The 22,197-nt window shown below is 36.3% G+C and overlaps 1 protein-coding gene across 1 annotated transcript in view; it reads left to right on the forward strand.

Moving 5' to 3' along the window:
• Positions 1-22,197, forward strand: part of LOC123861542 (uncharacterized) — a 1,204,655-nt gene that overhangs the window by 298,997 nt on the left and 883,461 nt on the right. The window contains exons 5-6 of the mRNA XM_064570981.1: positions 1,529-1,583; positions 20,409-20,475. The gene's annotated coding sequence lies outside the window, so the exon portion shown is untranslated. The remainder of the gene's footprint in view (positions 1-1,528; positions 1,584-20,408; positions 20,476-22,197) is intronic.

A 22,197-nucleotide genomic window follows, 5' to 3' on the forward strand; every position in this document is an offset into this window, starting at 1 on the left:
CAGGGTCCTGGGATCGAGTCCCACATCGGGCTCCCTGCTCCACGGGAAGCCTGCTTCTCCCTCTCCCACTCCCCCTGCTTGTGTTCCCTCTCTCGCTGTCTCTCTCTCTCTGTCAAATAAAATCTTTAAAAAAAAAAAAAAAGTAGCATGATATCCTGGGGCGCCTGGGTGGCTCAGTCAGTTAAGCCTCTGACTCTTGATTTTGGCTTGGGTCATGATCTCGTGATCGTGGAGTCAAGCCCTGCACCTGGCCCCATGCTCAGTGGGGAGTCTGCTTGAGATTCTCTTTCTTCTCCTTCTGCCCTTCCCCCCACTTGTACACACACTCTTGCACCTCTTAAAAATAAATAAATCTTAAAAACAAAACAAAAAAATTAGCATGATATCCTTGGAAAATCCAATGAAGTCAGAATCACTGAGTCTACATAGTGGTATAGTACTATTTGATAGGAATTCCTTAAGTAGTTCAAATTTCAGTGTCTTTATAAAATGAGCTACTAATGTCTGTGTTGCAGGGTAGTTGTGAGGATCAAATGAAGAAATATATATATATATATATATATATATATATATATATATATATATATATATAAATAAAACACTTGGGGTAATGTCTGGCACGTGGTAGGCATTCACCAAATGGTGGCTATTAAAGCCTGCTCCCTACTGAATCTTTCACACTGTGGACGTAGAATATGGATCCCAATAGTCTGGTAGGGTGTTCCCCGTTCCTCCTCATTTTATGCTGATCAGCTTCTTGGTGTCCTTACTGTTTTTGTCCTGAGCCATTCTCCTTTGGGACATAATTCACTTCCATTTTATCAAAACAATCTTTATACCATTGACTTTTGTTGGAAATTTTGTTTCCTTCCAAGACATCTGTGAATTGTTTGTCTTTCCCCTGTCGTGTGCTTCTGTATGCCTCTTCGGTGAATGTGTTTCTAACTCATGAGCCTGTATCCTCTGCCTGGATGCTGTTGTACTTGCTATGCCTTACTGTTTAACCATTTCCAAGTCACTAACCACTATGAAGTCTAGGTATCATTTGGTTCTCTAATTTTAGGACATGATAAAGTGTAGCACAGGGTAAGACTTTGATATAACCATGTTCTTTCCCTTTTAAGTGACTTACTCATGTTCTCTTATTAATAAAATATTGAGATATTCTATCTGTATCTTGCTACATCATCATTTCCAAGTGGGTAGAAGAGAGGAAAAAATTAAAGATGTTGACTTGAATATTTAGTGTCTAAAGACAATTATATTATTTTAAAACAGTTGAAAAGTAATGACTGCAATTTTTCAACTCCAGTTGCTTTCCTGTACCTAGGGAATAAGGGTGGTGTTTAATTCCCTTTTAACTGCATCTCAAAAGCTGGTATTTGAGGAATTTAAAAAATGAGTTCACTACTTTCAATCTTTTGATATTAGAGTCACAGATGAAACTATTTTCCCAAACAAATACCCTATTTGCATTGTCCTCCTCATGCTTCTTTTGGACAATAGTTTCTTTGCTTTTTCTCTCTAGACCGATCTCTTCCAAAACAGACTGGCAGAAAGGATGGTGAAAAGCTTCACTTGATGTGAGTGTCACCCCTTCAAGTTAAAGGAGCAGTCATACCAGAGAATAACCCTGGCTTTTGACTGTGAGTCAGTGGAGTCCGTTGCTTTTAAGGAAAAATTTCCCATAAGCATCACTAAAGGGGAAAGGAAGAAAATTATAGAGGAATTAGATCTGTTATAAATCTGGCATTTTAAATTTAAACCTATTCTTTAGAATAACATTTTTAGGGACCTCAAAGAAAGCATACCTTCCAGTTCTTGAAATAGCATAGGTGTATTTCTGTAACGTTTTTTCAAACCTGCATGCTGATTCCCCTTCTCTCACTTGTTAGGTATACAGATAATGCTTTCTCTTCAGAATGCAGTACATTAAAAATGAAAATAATTACATGAAGAACCCTCCCTCTGTTTCGGTAGGATTACAAGATTTCCATCTCCATGGTTTCTATTTCAGTTTATCTTTTGAAATCAAATTAAGTCTTTTCTTTCTTTGAAATGCCAGGCTCCATTTGTGGTAATAGTTTCTGACAGTTTTAGGCTTTTACCACAGCTTCTTAGTGAAAATGTGTTAGATTATCTCTTTGTTCTTCATATTGTTACTTAAAAATGAAAAAGACTTTTTTTTTTTTTTTACAAGAAAGTCTAACAGAAGATTGGCATTTCCTAGTAATGAGAATGCAGTATCATATCAACTTAAGTTTATAAGACCTAGGTCTAAATTTTTCTGATTATACTGCAAGAAATAAACTTTATTTATTACTATAATCATACTGAGCTTAAAATGAATACTTAAATGTGAGTGATCACGGCTAATTATAAGCCTTGCATTTTTTTTTTTTTTAGAAAGGATTAGAAAGTACTTTTTTTTTTTAACATAACACATTTTTATGGTCATAGCACAGTTCTTTATTCCCCCCCCATGTTTGTGAAAACATCGGTATCTCTAAGTGTGTGGGCACGTACACACGCAAACACATTTGGTACGATTACCTGTGTTTCTTACATGATTTAATCGAATGTATTTTGAATGGGTGTTACATATTTTAATTGAGGAAAGGAAAATTGTGGATAATCTTATATTTGACTTTGAAATTCAGTCAGAACTATTTAGACAATTCACAGTAATTTATTATCTAGTGCTGATTTAGAAATCATGAACATCTTTAAAGCTGGAGAAATCTAGCTGCCATTCAGGCAGCCAAAATATTTTACCAATCCTTCTTTCTACACTTCCCTTTTTCCAGCCTAATTGGCACATGGTGGAACTAAGTCTGGTTAGGACCTAGCTAGCAAGTCTTAGTAAAGAGGGCTGAAGACTTCATAAATACAGAGCTTATGTCTAATAAGAGCCTTTAGTGTTCAAAATTCTCCTTTGAGTTTAAAAAAGTGGGACGACTGACTATAATTCTTTCAGTTACTTCTAAAAACCTTTTGGCTTCTATAATGCGTGTGAAAATAGTTTTAATCAAAGTGTTTTAATCAATGGCTAAGTGCTAGCACTGTCTAAGGCTTGCTCAGACATTTAGAAAGAAATGGACAAGGGAGTTATGTCCTATAATATGCCAGAACAATTGCAAATTAAAATCCGAGAAATCAAAAGTTAAAATAGTCAACTTTTCTTGCCAATGTGGATTAGAATTCCAAAGAAATTAGTTTCATGCTTTCCAAATTCTTAGTTGATAAGTCCTAGCTGAGGGGTTTGTGTGGGAAGACGAGAAGGTGTCTTAGCAGCTATACCCCAAACCATCTTTTGTTTAATTTGGTGTTGCTTTTTCAGACCCTCAGAAGAGGAATCATTCTCTCCCATGTATCACTTCTAGAGAGATCAGAGATTCAGTGGTATCATAAAATTATATCCTCTATGCGGCTCAATGAGCAGAATTGCTAGAATCACAAGTTAGCTGGGACTGGGCCCTCTTCTTCTTGCAAGAGGGATTACACCCAACTTTACTATATTGTTTTTTCTCTGACGCGAGCTTGATAAAGGGCCCAAGGCCTCTAGCTGCTGGTGTTAGGTATTCCCAGTGAACTCCTGTATATAGTTGACCCCACAAATTCAGATTGCTTGGTACCACGCAACCTCTGTATTCCACTGACAAGGGTAAGAACTCCTGGGAAAGGAAAGAGCAGTCCCTTCACTGGAATGCAGAACCTGGGTCCCGATCCCAGCATCCCTCAGTGTGTGATGATAGGATGTTCAGTGGCCCATGCCACCTTTCTGCTGTTTCTTGGCCTATGTTAGTAGGAACACTTCTGTAGAACACCTGGTGCTCGTTGCAACAAGTGCACTCCTTATTTTATTCACTTGGAACATAAGGGAAAGAGGGCAGATGGAGAAATTTTCTTTCCTGCACTAGGTGTCAGTTCCAGTTTTTAAGAAACCATGATCTATGAACTTAAACTCAAATGGGGGAAACAATCTCCATTTAGGGAATTATTTCTAACTGGCTCTTGTATTTGGTGTGAGAGGTGGCTATAGGGCTAGAACGGTCTGTTTTTGCGATTTCTCATCTCCTATAGGAAACCTTATTGCTATTTTAAATTTTTATTTAAATTCCAGTTAACGTTGTAGTATTAGATTCAGGTGTACAATATAGTGATTCAGCACTTCTATATAATACCTGGTGCTCGTTGCAGCAACAAGTACACTACTTAATCAACATCACCCATTTAACCCATTCCTCCACCCACCTCCCTTGTGGTAACCATCACTTCTCTGTAGTTAAGAGTATGTTCCTTGGTTTGCCTCTTTTCTCACCCCTTATTTGTTTTGTTTCTTAAATTCCACATATAAGTGAAATCATATGGTATTTGTCCTTCTCTGACTTAGCTTAGCAAAATACTCTAGCTCTATCCATGTTATTGCAAATGGCGAGATTACATTCTTTTTTATGGTTGAGTAATATTCCATTGTATATATACACCACATCTTATTTATTCATCAGTCAATGGACACTTGAACTGTTTCCATAATTTGGCTATTGTAGATAATGCTGTTATAAACATAGGGGTGCATGTATCTCTTTGAATTAGTGTTGTTTTTTTTTTAATTTTGGGGATAAATACCTAGTAATGTAATTGCTGGGTCATAGGGTAGTTGTATTTGTAACTTTTTGAGGAACCTCCATACTATTTTCCAGAGTGGCTGCACCAGTTTGCATTCCCACCAATAGTATAAGAGGGTTCCTCTTTCTCTTTGTCCTCTCTAACATCTGTTGTTTCCTGTGTGGTTAATTTTAGCCATTCTGAAAGCTGTGAGGTGGTATCTCGTTATTTTTTATTTGTATTTCCCCTATGATTGATGTTGATCATCTTTCCATGTGTTTGTTAGCCATCTGGATGTCTTCTTTGGAAAAATGTTTATTCAGGTCCTCTACCCATTCTTTAACTGGATTATTTGTTTTTGGTTGTTGAGTCTGATAAGCTCTTTATAGATTTTGGATACTAACCCTTTGTCAGATATGTTGTTTGCAAATATCTTCTCCTGTTCTGTAAACTGCCTTTCAGTTTTGTTGTTTTCCTTGCTGTGCAGAAGCTTTTTATCTTGATGAAGTCTCAGTAGTTCATTTTTGCTTTTGTTTCCCTTACCTCTGGCAATGTGTTTAATAAGAATTTGCTACAGCCATGGTCAAAGAGATTTCTGGCTATATTCTCATTTAGGATTTTGATGATTCCTTTCTCACATGTAGGTCTTTCATCCGTTTTGAATTTATTTTTGTGTATGGTGTAAAAGTGGTCCAGTTTTTCTTCATGTTGCTGTCCACTTTTCCCAACATTTGTTGAAGAGACTGTCTTTTTCTCTTTGAGGTATTATTTCCTGCTTTGTTGAAGACTAATTGACCATATAGTTGTGGGCTAATTTCTGGGTTTGTATTCTGTTCCATTGATCTATATGTCTGTTTTTGTGTCAGTACCATACTGTTTTGATGACTGCAGCTTTGTAATATAATTTGAATTCTGGAATCTTGATGCCTCCGGCTTTGCTTTGCTTTTCTTATTAGAGGTTGCTTTGGGTACTCAGGTTCTTTTGTGTTTCCATACAAATTTTAAGATTGTTGTAGCTGTGAAAAATGCTGTTGGTATTTTGATAGGGATTGCATTAAATGTGTAGAATGCTTTGGGTAGTATAGACATTTAACAACGTTTGTTCTTCTAATCCATGAACATGGAATGTTTCTCCATTTCTTTGTGTCATCTTCAATATCTTTCATCAATGTTTTATAGTTTTCAGAGTACAGAGAAATTTGTTTTTTTCTGCATTAGGTGTCAGTTCCAGTTTTTAAGAATCCATTATCCATAACTTAAACTCAAATGGGGGGAAAAGTCTGCATTTAGGGAATTATTTCTAACTGGTCTCTCAGAGTACAGGTCTTTCACCTATTTGGTTAGGTTTATTCCTAAGTATCTTACTGTTTTGGGGGAAGTTGTAAATCCTTAATTTTTCTTCATTATTGGTGTATAGAAATGCAACAAATTTCTGTATAATATTGTATCCTGTGACTTTACTGAATTTATCAATTCAAGCAATTTTTGTGGAGTTTCTATTTATAATCTGAAAATAGTGAAAGTCTTACTTTTTCTTTGCTCATTTGAATGCCTTTTATTTCTTTTTGTTGTCTGATTGCTGAGGTTAGGACTTCCAGTACTATATTAAATAATGGGGTAAGTGGACTTCCCTATCTTGTTCCTGACCATAGAGGAAAAACTATTTTTCCCAATCGAGGATTATATTAGCTGTGAGTTCTTCATATATGGCCTTTATTATGTTGAGGTATATTCCCTCTATGAGGGTTTTTATCATGAATGGATGCTATACTTTGTCAGATACTTTTTCTGCATCTACTGAAAGGAGCATATGGTTGTTATGCTTTTATTACTGTGGTATATCACATTGCTTTGAATATTGAACCACTCTTGCAGCCCAGGAATAAATCCTCCTGGATCATGGTGAATGATTTTTCTTCATGTATCATTGGATTTTGTTTGCTAGTATTTTTTTGAGAATTTTTGCACCCATGTTAATCAGGGATATTTGCTTGTAGTTCTCTTTTTTAGTGGGGTCTTTGTTTGGTTTTGGTATTAGGGTAATGCTGGCTTCATAGAATGAGTTTGGAAGTTTTCCTTCCTTTTCTGTTTTGTGGAATAGTTTGAGAAGAATAGGTATTAACCGTTTTAAAATAATTTGGTAGAATTTGCCTGGGAAACTATCTGGCCCTAGATTTTGGGAGATTTTTGACTGCTGATTTAATTTCTTTGCTGGTAATTGGTCTGTTCAAGTTTTCTATTTCTCCCTGTTTCAGTTTTGGTAGTTTGTATGTTTGTAGGAATTTATCCATTTCTTCCAGATTGTCCAATTTGTTGGCATATAATTTTTCATAATACTCTTAATGCTTGTATTTCTGTGGTGTTGGTTGCTATTTCTCCTCCCTCATTTGTGATTTTTTTTTTTTTTAATTTGAGAGAGAGTAAAGTGTGCAAGAAAGCGTGATCTCATGACCTGGGCTGAAACCAAGAATCGAATGCCCAACCAATTGAACCCACCCAGGCACCCCTGTGATTTTATTTGGGTCCTTTTTCTTTTCTTTTTTGATAAGTCTTGGTAGAAGTTTATCAATTTTTTAAAAGAACCAGCTCTTAGGTTTCATTGATCTGTTCTATTGTGGGTTTTTGTTTCTGTATCATTTATTTCTGCTTTAATCTTATTTCCCTCTGCTGGTTTTGGTTTTGTTTGTTCTTTTTCTAGCTCCTTTAGTGTAAGGTTAGATTGTTTATTTGATGCTTTTCTTCTTGAGGTAGGTCTGTATTAGTATATACTTCCCTCTTAGGACTACTTTTGCTGCATCCCAAAGGTTTGAACCATTACGTTTTCACTTGTCTCCATGAATTTCTTCCTTGAGGTTTCCTGCTTGACCGATTCATTGTTTAGTAGCATGCTGTTTAAATTCCATGTTTTGTGGTCTTTCCAGATTTTTTCTTGTGTTTGACTTCTGGTTTCATAGCATTGGGGTCAGAAAAGGTACATGGTAGGACTTCTTTTTATATTTGTTGAGACTTATTTTGTGGCCTAATATGTGATCTATTCTGTGTAATGTTCCATGTGCCCTTGTGAAGAATGTGTATTCTGTTGCTTTCGGATGGAATGTTCTGAATATATCTGTTAAGTCCACTTGGTCCGGTGTGTCATTCAAAGCCATAGTTTCTCTGCTTACTTTCTGTTTGGATGATCTGTCCATTGATATAAGCAGGGTGGTAAGCCCCCTACTATTATTGTGTTATTATCAATTCCTTTGTTATTTTATATATTTGGGTGCTTTCATGTTGGGTGCATACATATTTTCAATTGCTATATCTTCTTGTTGGATTACCCCATTATTATTATTATTATTATTATTATTAATTATAGCACTCTTCTTTGGTTCTTGTTACAGTCTTTGTTTTAAAGGCTAGTTTGTTGAAGTATTGCTACTCTGGCTTTTCTTTGACATCCATTTGCATGGTAAATGTTCCTCTATCCCCTCACTTTCAATCTACTGGTGTCTTTAGGTTTAAAATGAGTCTCTTGTAGGCAGCATTTAGATGGGCCTTGTTTTTTGATCCATTCTGACACCCTAAGTGTTTTGATTAGAGTGTTCAGTTCATTTACATTCAAAGTACTTATTGATATATATTGCCATTTTATTACTTGTTTTGTCATTGTTTCCAGAGATTTACTCTATCCTTTCTTGTCTTTGTCACTTTTGGTCTCACCTTTGCACTCAAACAGTCCTCTTTAATATTTCTTGCAGGGCTGGTTTAGTGGTCATGAACTCCTTTAGTTTTTGTCTGGGAAACTCTTTATCTCTCCTTCTATTCCAAATGATAGCCTTGCTGGATGAAGTATTCTTGGCTGCAGATTTTTCCCATTCAGCACATTGACTATATCATGCCACTTTCTCCTGGCTTGCCAAATTTCTGTTGAGAAATCGCCAGCTAGCCTTATGGGTTTTCCCTTATAAATTAAGGACTTCTTTTGTCTTACTACTTTTAAGATTTTTTTCTTTTATCACTATGTTTTATAAATAGGATTATAATATGTCTTGATGTTGGCCCTGCTTTTGTTGATTTTGATGGGAGTTCTCTGTGCCTCCTGGATCTGGATGTCTATCTCCTTCCCCAGATTAGGGAAATTTTCAGCTATTTTTTTTTTTTTGAAATAAATTTGCTTCCCCTTTCTCTCTCTTCTTTTGGGACTCCTATAATATAGATGTTATGTTTGATGGAGTCATTGAGTTCCCTAAGTCTGTTCTTGTGTTGTGTAATTCTTTCTCTTTTATTCAGCCTCCTTATTTTCCATTATTTTTACCTTCTAAGTCACCAATTCATTTCTCTGCTTCTTCCAGTCTGCTGTTCATTGCATGAAGCCTGTGGAAGAGGAAGTCACTTCCTCTGCATGGCAAAATACATCTTTTCATAAAGACATGAGAAATTTTTCCTTTGGATAAAGCCAGTTAGCTAATACAGATGGTCACCCCAACTACCAAGTGAATTTGGGATGAACTATGTTTGCAAATGGTTGGGTCAAATCCTCCTGAGGACTAGTTGTTTCTCTTCTGATGAGTTGTATCTGCATGGCTATATGAAGGGTGAGATTCCTATGTGTCTTTTATAATCATAGTAGATTGCCTGAAGTGCATATCACATTCTGGCTTAATGATCATTCAATTTTAAATTGTTTTCTTTCTCTTCTATTTTTGTGGGAGATTTTCTGGGTGGAAAGGAAAATTTGTTTTTAATTCTATTTCCCCAACAGACTCTAGTCAGTATTTTATTAACTTTCCAGACTACTCTCCTCCACTAGCTAGCCATGGCATTCATTCTGCAAATGACATTTTTTGAGGGGGTGAGGATGAGAGGCATACTAGAATATATATCTTATTAAAAAGTCTAATTCAGATATTCTCTCTTCCAATCTTTAAAAAACTCTTAATTATGGAATTTAATCATATATAAAAATAGAAAGAATTGTATAATTAACCCCTCTGTACTCATTTCCAATCTTGTTTCATCTGTGTCCACTTTTGTTTTGTTTTGACTGAGGTGTTTTAAAGCAAAATCCAGATATCCTATCATTAAATCTGATTCTAACATACTTAAAAAAAATAACCATTCATTCATAATAGTCAAATGACATAAATGTCCATCAGTGGTTACATGGGTAAACAAATGTGGTACATACATACAATGGAATATTTAACTATAAAATGAAAGTGTTGATACATACTATGATGTGGATGAACCTCCAACACATGATGCTAAGTGAAAGAAACTAGATAAGAAAAGTCACATATTGTATGATTTTTTTTTTAAGATTTTATTTTATTTTATTTTATTTATTTGACAGAGAGAGAGAGAGACAGCTAGAGAGGGAACACAAGCAGGGGGAGTGGGAGAGGGAGAAGCAGGCTCCTGGCTGAGCAGGGACCCTGATGCAGGGCTCGATCCCAGGACCCTGGGATCATGACCTGAGCTGAAGGCAGACGCTTAATGACTGAGCCACCCAGGCGCCCCTGTATGATTCTTTTTATATAAAATATCTAGATAGATCTGTAGAGACATAATACAGATTGGTAGTAACCAGGGACTAGCAGGAAAGAGGAGAGGGGAGAAACTGCTGAATAGAAAATGTGTTCAATATGGAGTACTGGATGTAAATGTTTTGGATGTAAAGAGGTTAGTTGCACAACATCTTGAAAAATTTAGTCCTTGTCTTCTTATAGGACAATAAGTGAAGAGGCTAATATTTCAAGCAATTATAAGCTGAAAGGTTACAATGAGAATAAACATTGTTCTGAGTGAAAATAATTGGGGAAAACTCTTCAGATTGTAAGGTCAGGGAAGACCTTTCTGAGGCTATAACATTTAAAATAAGGTCTAGATGTTGAAGAGAGGCTTCAGAGTCAAGGGTCTTTAGGTAAGGAAGAGGTCGACATGTTTGAGGAACTGAATGCAGGTACGGGTAATAGATGCATTTTAGCTCTGGAAACATCAGCTGTGAAATAGGAACTAAAATAATATTCCCACAGGAATTGTGTGAGTTTCAAATGAGTTAATGACTGAAACTGGCTCAGCAGTTTGCTTGATACAATGGAAACCCTTCAATATTTTCTTCCACTATGGATATTACCATTTTTTTGTTCCTCAACTTTCTAGATCTTCTTGAATTCATGTTTTGTTCTCATGTTTTTATAACTTGAATTCATATTTTGGCTTTCTTTTGGGGGGGGCTTAAACAAATGCCCCTATGGAGAAAATTGTTAAAGTTCCTGAATGGCCCAGATTTTCTCTTCAGCCTCTTACTACATTTTAAAGAACTGAGAAGCTTCTTTGTTACTAGAATGTAGGTTACTGACTGTAGTCAGTACATTCATACTGGTAATTCAAACAGCAAAAGAGTAATTGAATTCAACCATCATTCAAAACCTGTAGTTGTTTCACTGAATTAAATAGCTTAGATGCTTTTGTATGTGGAGACTGGCATGCTTAGAAGCATTTAGGTACCAGTCGTAAACAAAATGTGGTATTAGATGCTTTTGAAGAGGTGGATTGAATTAGATACAAATAATGTAAGTTTAATATTTTTAGCATCTTTAACAGTTACTCATTAGACTCATAGCACATTTTGAGTTTATTACATTTTATGGATCTTATATTTACAGTAACAGAAGTTTGGAAAGTCAAAATGAGTTGCCCATAAGTAGTAAATTGTAGTAATAGGATCTTTGTTGTTTTAACTCCCAAGCCCAGTATTCTTTCAACACATAAATATCCAGGTAGATAAAGCATATTCACTTACTTAGCAACTGAGGCTAAGCATAACTTTTCAAGTAACAAATCTATAAGCTCTTTATAGTAGGGGGATATTGAATATAGTACAGCTTCCCTAGATTTATAGTCCAAAGATAATATGCTCAAATCTCAGCTTTGCCACTTACTATCTTTGGGGTGTTGGATGAGTCACTTGATCTTGAGATTTGATTCTCTCATCATTCGTGAAGATAAAATTATAAGGTATAGTGAAGCCACTGATAAAACTAAAATGCTCTATAAATGGAACATCCCATTGATTACAAGATATTGATTTGATATTTATAAAATTTTAATTTCTGAGAATTATGACTTTCTATATCTTGCATTTAAAATAAGGAATGCTTTAGTCAACTGTGGGATAGGTTAAACATTTTCACATAGGACAGTTTTGCCATGAAGCACTTTTAAAGAAGGCAGAGGATTCATTTTAAAGAACATTATTTATCCTATTGTTTGTTCCAATACATACAGTCAGAAGTCATGTTAGAATTCTGTCATACCCCGGGGCACCTGCGTGGCTCAGATGGTTAAGTGTCTGCCTTCGGCCCAGGTCATGATCCCAGGGTCCTGGGATTGAACCCCACATCGGGCTTCTGCCTCAGCAGGGAGCCTGCTTCTCCCTCTTCCTCTGCTTCTCTCCCTGCTCATGCTCTCTCTCTCTCTTTTTGTCTCAAATGAATAAATAAAATCTTAAAAAAAAAAAAGAATTCTGTCATACCCCATGTATTATTGTTTAAAAGATCTTTAAAAACTATTCTTACTCCCCCTCTCTTCTGGATTGTAGATGTTAATAAGTTCCCCAATATGCTAACTACTTTTAAAAACTGTTTTTTTTGTTCGGTCCTGCACTATTTGCAATAATAATGTTCTTCCACTCTACCATTTGGGCACTTCAGTTGCCAGAAGCAGTCAACGTGCTTCTAAAAGTGCCGATTAGGGAATATCCTACTAATTGCTTTTGATCTGCCTTAAAGAGAGCAATTAGCAACAACTCAAATTTTATCTTTGGGGATATGAACATTCTCATGACCAAGCTTGAGTTTTTGGTCCTAAAAACTTATCATAGAGAAAATGATGCTTCTTAATCCCACGAACACTTCGAAGAGTTAGGCTGATATTTTTCTCAGGTCTTTTTTTCCTTTGAGACAAAGTTGAGGTCTTTTTTCCTTCATGAGGGGTTAGGTTTCACATGTGTTTATATTTAGTACCTGTGGGAGTCTAAACTGATGATTAATGGTTGAGAATCCTTTTTAAAAAAATGTATGGCTGAAGGGGGAAAATAAAGTGCTGATTGGTTCATTAAGCAATTCAATCCCAAACCGTAAAAAGTTTTAAGTTTAATCCTGCCTGAAGCCTGACTGATCCTGTCATAAACACTTTTCATAAACCCTCCACTTAAACCTGGTCTTGCGATTTTATTAATCTAGCAATAATTCAAAATGACACCCCATGTAGCAATATAAATCTACAAGATGGATATCATAAAACTCACATCATTACAACAGCATGGGTAATTACGTAAAAATTCAGTTTCCGTTAGGTATGTCTCCCTGAATTGCTGCTTTTGCCTTGGTTGAACAGATGTGTTGACTGTAACACGGTCTCAGTGTGTTGGTGTGCCTGAAGGAAAAGACAGAAATTCACATAGTCGCTGATGATAAAAAAGTTCTGGAGTTTGGAGAGCCTGATTTGCAAAACTCAGGGAGCAATTTAGCAAAGCGCTGTATTTGTGGAGCTTATATTTTCTGGGAAGATCCCTTTTCTTTGTTGCTGTGTGGAATTTTTAGCTCTTGGATTTAATGGCTGTATTGATATTCTGCGGATGTATCAGGGATCATGTGCTTCAGGTACACTTTCAGAAACTCGAATGAAGTCCCAGCTGTCAGACGTTTTTTTTCTTTTTTCTTTTGAGGAGAGGGGCTTTTGAGTTCTGAGTCTAGGGGTTAGATGACCTCTAAAACTAGATCATAGCAGATTTAACAGGATTCGAGTAATACAATATTTCTAAGGTTATTTGGAACAGAAGACTGCATGTTTATTTTATATGGGGCAGAGAGACATTTCCAAGAATAAGCTTAGAAGGAGTCCATAAGAGCTAGAGAGTTTGTTTTCATATGCCTGCTATAGTCACTCAACAGCAATCTGCTCTCAAATAAAAATAAGCCTTGAAGGAGTGTTCAAATACCTACTGTTGAACCCATGGGACATTTATGCTTTTATAAGACAGGTGTTGGAAAATATCCGAAGCCATAGGATTTTTTTCCCCCCTGCTTGTGCTTTATGGGTTTAGATTGACTATACATGAGAAAGACCCACTTTGTGACAGGGGATGAAAAGCAAGCATTACATAGTGTTTTAGCACTGTCACAACTATAATTCAGTAAAACGTATATATAATTATTTGAGGATCTTCTCTGCTAGATTTTGAACTCTCTAGTGCTTAGTATAGCATGGTATGTTCTCCTAAGATTAAAATTTGGCATACTTACATGCAAGTCTGAGACCTCCACAATAACTTCTATGCATTATGTACTTATCAGATTTGTGTCTCAAAAAACTTGCATTCTTTTAGTCTTTCAAATATAGCAGTATGTGGAAAATATGGCAATAATGTGAACTTGAATATCACAAACAGCTGGCACTTGGCACCAATCCTTTGCCCGGCTCCTGATCTCCGTCAGTGCAGAGAGAGGGTGTGGGTGGTAGGCTAGAGTTATGTGGTGGTGGTGGGGGGTGGTGGTTGGGAAAACATGGACAGGAGGGGTAAAATCCTGTGGGGAGACTTCAGGCATTCAGCAATCTCCTTCCTCCAAAGAAGCAAAGAAGTTAGGGCCCTGTGTTCATCTCCTGGTAGTCTCTGGACCCATTCTTTTTGGCGCAGGCTGAAATTCACCCCTTACTCCCTGGCCCCTAAACTATCATATTCTTGGAATCCCTGCTTCTGCCTTTGAAGCCCCTTTGATATTTGAATTGGAACAGAAAGTTATCAGAGGTGCCAAAGTGCAGCCAGAACAGATGGCTTTAGATAAATCCTTTATTTCATTAACTTTGTGATGACGGAGGCCTATATTTTACCCAAGCGTTTTTGTTTTTGTTGTTTGACTCCATTTGTAGCTGTATGTCAGGGTTTCATTGGTGTACAAGTAGTGTCGTTTTAGATATCAACCACTATCATTGTATACAAACAATGGAAAAAGTCTTAATAAATATCAACCATATAGCCTATTTTCTGTTGAATTATGTGGACTATTACCATTAGGGAGAAATACTATAGTAAGTCAAAACTAAGCTCTGCATAGTACAGGTTTCCTATTGCTGCATGATCAGATACCTAAACAAATATTTGCTAATTTCTTTTCATCTTTATGTGAAAGAATGCACTTCTTGATTTCAACTTCCAGGTAGTGTAAATGATTCTTATTTACATTCACTCGCCACATTTAAGGCTCTTCAGATCAATATCAAAGTACCAGAGACCCAGGAAACATCAGAGCCAGAATCACAACTGAATTTATTATCCTAATTTTGCTATCTCAATAGAGATACTTTTATTCAAATAAGATAATTATAATACACAATAGCAAACACTCATTGTGGTAAACACTTAGCAACTATTTACCTAACCCATTTAGTTGAATGAAGCAGCTGAATATCTTAAATTAACACTGGCTATTTTCCTTTAACCTTTAAAATAAGACTGCTTGAGTTTGTTTTGTTTGTACAAGGAGTCTACGTACCTGTTTATCTACTTTGTCCTTCTCACGTCAAGGGTAGAAGAGAGAATATGGACTCTTCCTTAGAGCAAATGGAATTCATCATTCCTCTTTTTAGTGCTTTTGCTAAAACATAACTTTCTCTTGTCTCCTAATAAACAGTTGGGAAATTCTTTAGAGCTTTTGAATGAATGGGGGTAAGCAGAAAGAACTTTCATTCAGAAATAGAGTAGGATCACTGAACTCTACCTCTGAAACTAATAATACACTATATATTAATTGAATTTAAATTTCAAAAGTTGAACTTGTTAAAAAAAAGGTATCAGTAATCATACTATGTACTCGAATGAAATAAATGTTAATTAAATTAACAACAACAAAAATAGAGTAGGACTTCTCTAAGTTCCTCAAGATTCCAGCCTCAGGGTGGGGAACGTTTCCCTCAATACAAAGCAATTCTCAAACACCAGCTGGGGGTCTGATAGTTCAACTCGATTCTGACACTATCAGGAGATAGCCTCAGATTCTACAAGCTAAGGGCTCAAGTCCTACAAGACTTCCCTCTACCTCCAACCTCAGAAGTTGCAAGCCACAGGTTATTGCCTGTGCTTTTGACCAACTGGCTACAGATTGGACATTCCAACGTCCTCTTCCTCAGATTTGATTGATTTGGGGAACACTTAGCTTTACCAGTTTATTAAAGGATATAGTAAGATATGCATCAACAGCCAGATGAAGGAATATATGGCACAAGGTATGGAGAAAAAGTGTGGAGGAGCTTCCGTGCCCTTTCCAGGCATACCACTGTCCCAGCACCTCTGTGTGTGTTCACCAACCTGGAAGCTCTCTGAAGGCCCTCCTTTTGTTTTTTTTTATGGAGGCTTCTTTACACAGTCATGATTGACTAAGTCCAGCACATCTCCCCTCTCTGTGAAAGTTCCACCCCTGTAATCACACTGTGGGTCCTCCTGGCAACCAGTTTCTGTCTTTGGGGGGGATCCAAAAGACACCTCAGAAACCTAGCAAAAGACAACTTTATGCTCTTATCACAGGAAGTTCCAATGGCTAGGGGAGCTCTGAATGAGGAACGGTGGATAAAGACCAAATATATATGAAAACGAGATTTTTGTCATCCGAGGGACCAAATATATAGGAGAATTTTATTTGTGTCATCTCAGTAATCAAATATGTATTTTTTACAGATCACAGTATCTCAGTAGTTCTTTTTACATTCTTGTCTTTGGATAAGAACACAAGAGTTTTGCAGTTCTAGAATTTGCCATCTGTCTTACCAAATGGTGTTAAGGTAGAGAAGAACAGTATTTATAACACACACACACGCACACACACACTACTTGCTGTCAAAATGTAATATAGAATAAAACCTTTTTAAGACTCTTTTTAAATTTTTTATTTTTTAAAGATTTTTATTTATTTGTCAGAGAGAGAGAGAGAGAGCACAAGCAGGGGGAGCAGCAGAGGGAGAGGGAGAAGCAGGCTCCTCACTGAGCAAGGAGCCTGATGTGGGACTTGATCCCAGGACCCTGGGATCATGACCTGCGCCGAAGGCAGACGCTTAACGACTGAGCCACCCAGGCGTCCCTTAAGAGTCTTAATATATTTTTGTTCTTAGGTCATAAATATTCATAGAGATCAATTGTTGTTGGTACCCTAATTGTTCCATACTTTATCCATTTTCTGAGAGCAACCGAAAACTCTGGAAACCTTAACTTTAAAATGCTTTTTAAAATTTATATTTTTAAATTAACACAATAAACTTAATTCTTTTTGGTGTACAGTTCTAAGAATTATAACAAATGGACAGAGTCCTTAACTACCACCATCAAGGTATAGAAGAGTCTTCTTACTCCAAATTATTTCCTCATGCTGCCCCTAATGCCTGGCAACAAATGATCTCTTCTGGCTGTGTAGTTTTACCTTGTCCAGAATGTCCTATAAATGGAGTCATATAGTATAAGGCTTTTTGAATCTGGCTTCCCTTACTTAGTATACTTCAGATTTATTTATGCTGTTGTATCAATTTGTTTTTTATTTTTTATTTTCATTCATCAGTTGAAAGATAATAGGGTTGTTTCCAGTTTTGACTGATTATGAAGAAAGTTGCTGTAAACTTTTTGTGTTGTATATGGGGCAGTAAGTTCCTCTCCTGGGGCCTTTAAGGGTCATTCCAACATGGTCACAGAAATTAAACTCAGGCATATGAAATTCAAGGTCTTATTATACTCCTGGGTCCTAGAAGAGGGAAACAGGGCCATAAAGAAGGAGCTTCTAGGGAATGGGTTCAGCCAAGCAAGTAGGGAGCTGAGAGAGTTGAGGACTTGTGGACAAATGCCTTTATTGGGTGGTCAGGGTGAAGTTCCCAGCAAAGGTAGGAGGGAATTCATTGGTGCACTTGAATGCCTCTAGGCCATAGCCAGGGGAGGGTAACAAGGAGAACTTGTAGCAGCAAGGACCAGCCTTATCTGGTATACCTGGGTGCATGGGTGGAGTGCTCACAGCCTTTTTGGGGGGATGTTGAGGCATCAGGAAAACATGAAGTTGTAAAAATTTATGGTATATTTCTGCATACAAGTTTTGATGTGACCACTGTTTTAATTTCTCTTGGGTAAATACCTGGAAGTGAGATCAGTGTATCATAAAGTTATACATTTTTAACTTTATAGGAAGTTGACCAGCTGTTTTCTAAAGTGAATGTACCACTTAATTTTCATTGGAAATGTATGAGTATTCTAGCTGCTCTGCGGTCTCACTAACATTTTGTTGTTGTTTTAATTTCATCTTTCTAGTAGGTGTGTAGTCCTATCTTGTTTTAATTTGCATTTACTTAATGACTAATGATGTTGAACTTCTTTCCATATACTTATTTGCCATCTGTGGTTCTTCTTTGATGGAAGTATCTATTCAAATATTTTGCCCATTTTTTTTGTTTTCTTATTGGGTTTGGAAGGCTCTTATATTCTATATCCTTTGTCAGATGTGATTTGCAAATATTTTCTCCCACTTTCATGGCTTATCTTTTCATTCTCTTGACAGTGTCTTACCCAGAACAGAACTTTTGGTTTTGGTGAAGTTAAATTTATCTTTTCTTTTATGAATCATGATTTTAATGTATTTAAAAACACTTGGGGTGCCTGGGTGGCTCAGTTGTTGAGTGTCTGCCTTTTGCCTTCGGCTCAGGTCATGATCCCAGTGTCATGGGATCGAGCCCCGCATTGGGCTCTCTGCTCTACGGGAAGCCTGCTTCTCTCTCTCCCACTCCCCCTGCTTGTGTTCCCGCTCTCTCTGTGTCTCTCTGTGTCAAATAAATAAAAATAAATAAAATCTTCAAAACAAAACAAAACCCAAAAACACTTTACCTAACCCAAGATCACAAAGAATTTCTGATCTGTTTTTCTGGAAGTTTTGTAGTTGTAGGTTTTAAATTTTGGTTTATGATGCATTTTGAGTTGTTTTGTATATGCTATGAGGGGTGGGTTGAAGTTTGTTTTATTTTTTGTTTTTTGCATTTATTGACTTATTCTCACCCTATTTTTTTGGAAAAGGGTATTTTTTCCTATTATGTGCTTCTGTTAAAATTCAATTTTTCTTGTGTGGGTGAATTTCTAGACTATTCTTTTACACTGAACGTATATCCTTTTGCCAGTGACACTACTGATTATTGTAGCTTTACAGTAAGTTTTTAAATTAAACATTTATGCTATACATATTCTTCTAAGCTATAGAAGAATACTTTTGGCTATATGCCACGAATTTTAGTATGTCATATTTTCACTTAGTTCAAGATAGTTTTTAATTGAGACTTCCTCTTTGACTCACGTTATTGTAAATTAGTATGTGCTCTCTAACTTTGTTCTCTTGCAGAGTTGTTTTGGCTATTCTAGTGTTTTTCCCTTTCTATATAAATTTTTTAATTTCCTTGTCAATATCTTAAAAAAAAAGTTACCTGGGATTTCTATTGGGATTTTTATTAAGTGTTATTTTGAAGATTTTCAGCTTAATTCTGTTATTAGAGAACATAGTTTTCTAGGATTTTAATTCTTCAAATTTGTTAAGATTTGTTTTATGGCCTATGTTTTTTATGATCTATCTTGGTGAATGTTTCCTGTGCCTTTAAAAAGAATGTGTATTTGGCTGTTTGGTGAAGCATTCTATAGAATGTCAATTAGGGTAAAGTTGGTGAATAGCATTGATTAAATCTCCTATATCCTTGTTGCTTCTTTTCTTTTTGCTGTATTTGTTATTGAGAGAGGATTGTTGGATTCTCTACATATATTTGTGAGTTTATTTCTTCTATCACTTCTACCCATTTTTTAAAATGTATCTTGAAGCTCATTTTTAGGTAATACACATTTAAGCTAATTACATCTTTGTCTTATCCTATCATATCTTTGTGAATGAATTTTTTTCATCAAGTCCCTTTTTATTCTTTTATTTTGAACTCTATTTTTATTACTATAACCATTCTAGGTTTTATCTAGTGCCGTATTTTCCCTCCTTTTACTTTTAATCCGTTAACATCATATTTGAAGTGGGTTTCTTGTGGAGTGGATACATTTTTAATCCAGTCTGACACTGTCTTTTAATTGGTATGTTTAGACCATTTCCATTTAATGTAGTTACTGATATGGCTGGACTTTAGAAGCATCATTTTAATATTTCTCCCTTCTTTTAGATTTTCCTGTTCTTCCTTTCCCCCCTTCTTTTGGATTATTCCCATGTTTCTCAGTATAGCACTTTAATTTATCTACTTTGGGCTGTATTGCTTCATATTTTTAATCAGCTATGCTAGGAAGTAAAATACAACTAACCTTTTATAGTCTATTCAGAGTTAATATTTAAATAAAATGTAGAAGCTTATAATCACATAGGCTCCTTTATCCTTCTCCCTGTATTAGAGTAGGCACACACTTACAATGTATATCACATACATACATTGAACAGCCCCACCAGAAAATGTTCATTTTGTTTCCATCAGAAATGCACCTTTTAAAGAACTGAAAAAGAATATTGTCCAAATAGTTAGCATTTGTTACTTTTCATGCATGTATCAAGTTCTAAATTTCTCGCCAACATTTCATGAACATAGTTACAATGGCTGCTTTTAAAGTATTGGACTGATGATTTCAACATCTAGGTCATCTTGGGATTGTAATTACTTGATTGTCTTTTCCAGTGAGAGTTGATCAAATTATTGTTGTATTTAATGTTGAATAACTTTTTATTATAATATTTTGAATGTCACATCATGGGTTCTTTGTCCTTCAGATAATGTTGATTTGTACCTCCTCACCCGAATCATCTTAAATTTTGAGGTAATGAACCTACAGCCTGGGTAAGTTTAGACCATTCATTTTTATCTCCCTTTCTGTGGGTTGGATTTCTAATATCAGTTCGGTTTTAAAAGCCTTTACTATGTTGCTTTGACTAAATTCTGTGCATGCCACTTAGGGCTTATTTTAGCAAGTGGATCATGTTTTGTATTATTAATTCAGGTCTTATAACCTTTGCAGTGAACTGGGTTTGTATTGTGCATATAACACATGCATGCAGGGGTTAGTCTAGAACTTGTACTGGATCATAGAATAGAGAATTACCATCTCCATCTTTCGACTTTACAGGACCCGACCCCCAACACACACACACACACACACACACACACACACGCTTCTAGGATCCACTTTTCCTTTTCCTTGTTCTCTTTCCAGAAAGACAGGAATTCTCTTTGAGATTTTTGCTGTCTGTGCCCACTGAATTGTTCCATAACTGAGGTGATCTTCAAGTCAAAGCTGGGAGAGAAAATATGGTATATTGTTTGTAGAGCTGCCATAACAAATTGCCATAAAGTGAGTGATTTAAACAATAGAAATTTGTCTCATAACTCTGAAGGCTAGAACTCTGAGATCAAGGTGTTGTCAGGGCCATACTCCCTCTGGCACTAGGGAGGGATCTGTTCCAGGCCTCTCTCCTAGCTTCTGGTAGCTTCTTGATTGTGGCAGTAGAATTCTGATCTTCACATGGCATTCTTCCTGTGTGCATGTCTCTGTGATCGAATTTTCTCCTTTTATAAGGATATCAGTCCTATTGGATTAGGGACCATTCTAAGGACCTCATTTTATACTTGATCATCTCTTAAAGGACACTATATCCAAATAAGGTCACATTTAAGTACTAGGGGTTAGGACCCCTATATTTTTTGGAGGGACACAATTCAATCTGTAACAGGTGAAGGGGATGTGGGGGGGGGGAACTCCAGGAAACTACTGTACTGGTCACTTCAAGTTTTGACTATCCTTTTCAGTCTACTTACTACTTTTCAGAGTTTTTAGGTAATTGCCGTTTTGTATTTTGTTCAGATGTTTTTACTATAGTTGGTTTACTTCCAACTGGTAGTTGTAACTTTTAAAAATAAGTAAAGATCTTTTAGTTTTAGGGTTTACAAGTACTTCTTAGGTTCAAGGAGATGTGACAGCCAAAATGAGAACCACAGTTAAAATGAATGGCAGGGTAAAAGTCTATTTGGAGGAGAATTTGGGGTCCAATATTCAAGATACTAGTTTGGAGTTGAGGTGAAATATATTCCAATCTGTGAATCATTATGATTCAGAGCAACTCAGCTTCATACCCCAGTTCTCTTTCAGTGGTGCTACTCTTGATTGATTTCCTTGATTGATTTCTTGGAGTAAGAATTTGGCAGTATGATTAGGACTAGAAAAATAAGTTGCATATTATTTCAGTGGTTGCTGTTTATGGAAAATGTCCCTTCAATTTATCATATACTCAGTCACTGTTTTCTGGGGTTACAAAGGTGTATTAGAAATAGTTCCTGAGATTAAGGAGTCACAGTCTAGGAAGGGAGTGAGAAATGTGGGTAAGTAATTATTGTATTGATATGCTAAGTGCTTTGAGGTAAATACAAAGGCACACAAGGTAGAGATGGGGTGGGAGGGCTAGGAGAAATAGGCCAAGAATGAAGAAAATGACTTGACTATGGGGATGGGGGTAGAAATGGGGGTTGAAGAAGGTCTGTTTTAGGCAAAACCAAACAGCCTTTAAG

The sequence above is a fragment of the Mirounga angustirostris genome, unplaced genomic scaffold (genome assembly GCF_029215605.1).
Source record: "Mirounga angustirostris isolate CCGP_5_RB_7025 unplaced genomic scaffold, mMirAng1.0.hap1 SCAF_9, whole genome shotgun sequence".
NCBI lineage: Eukaryota > Metazoa > Chordata > Mammalia > Carnivora > Phocidae > Mirounga > Mirounga angustirostris.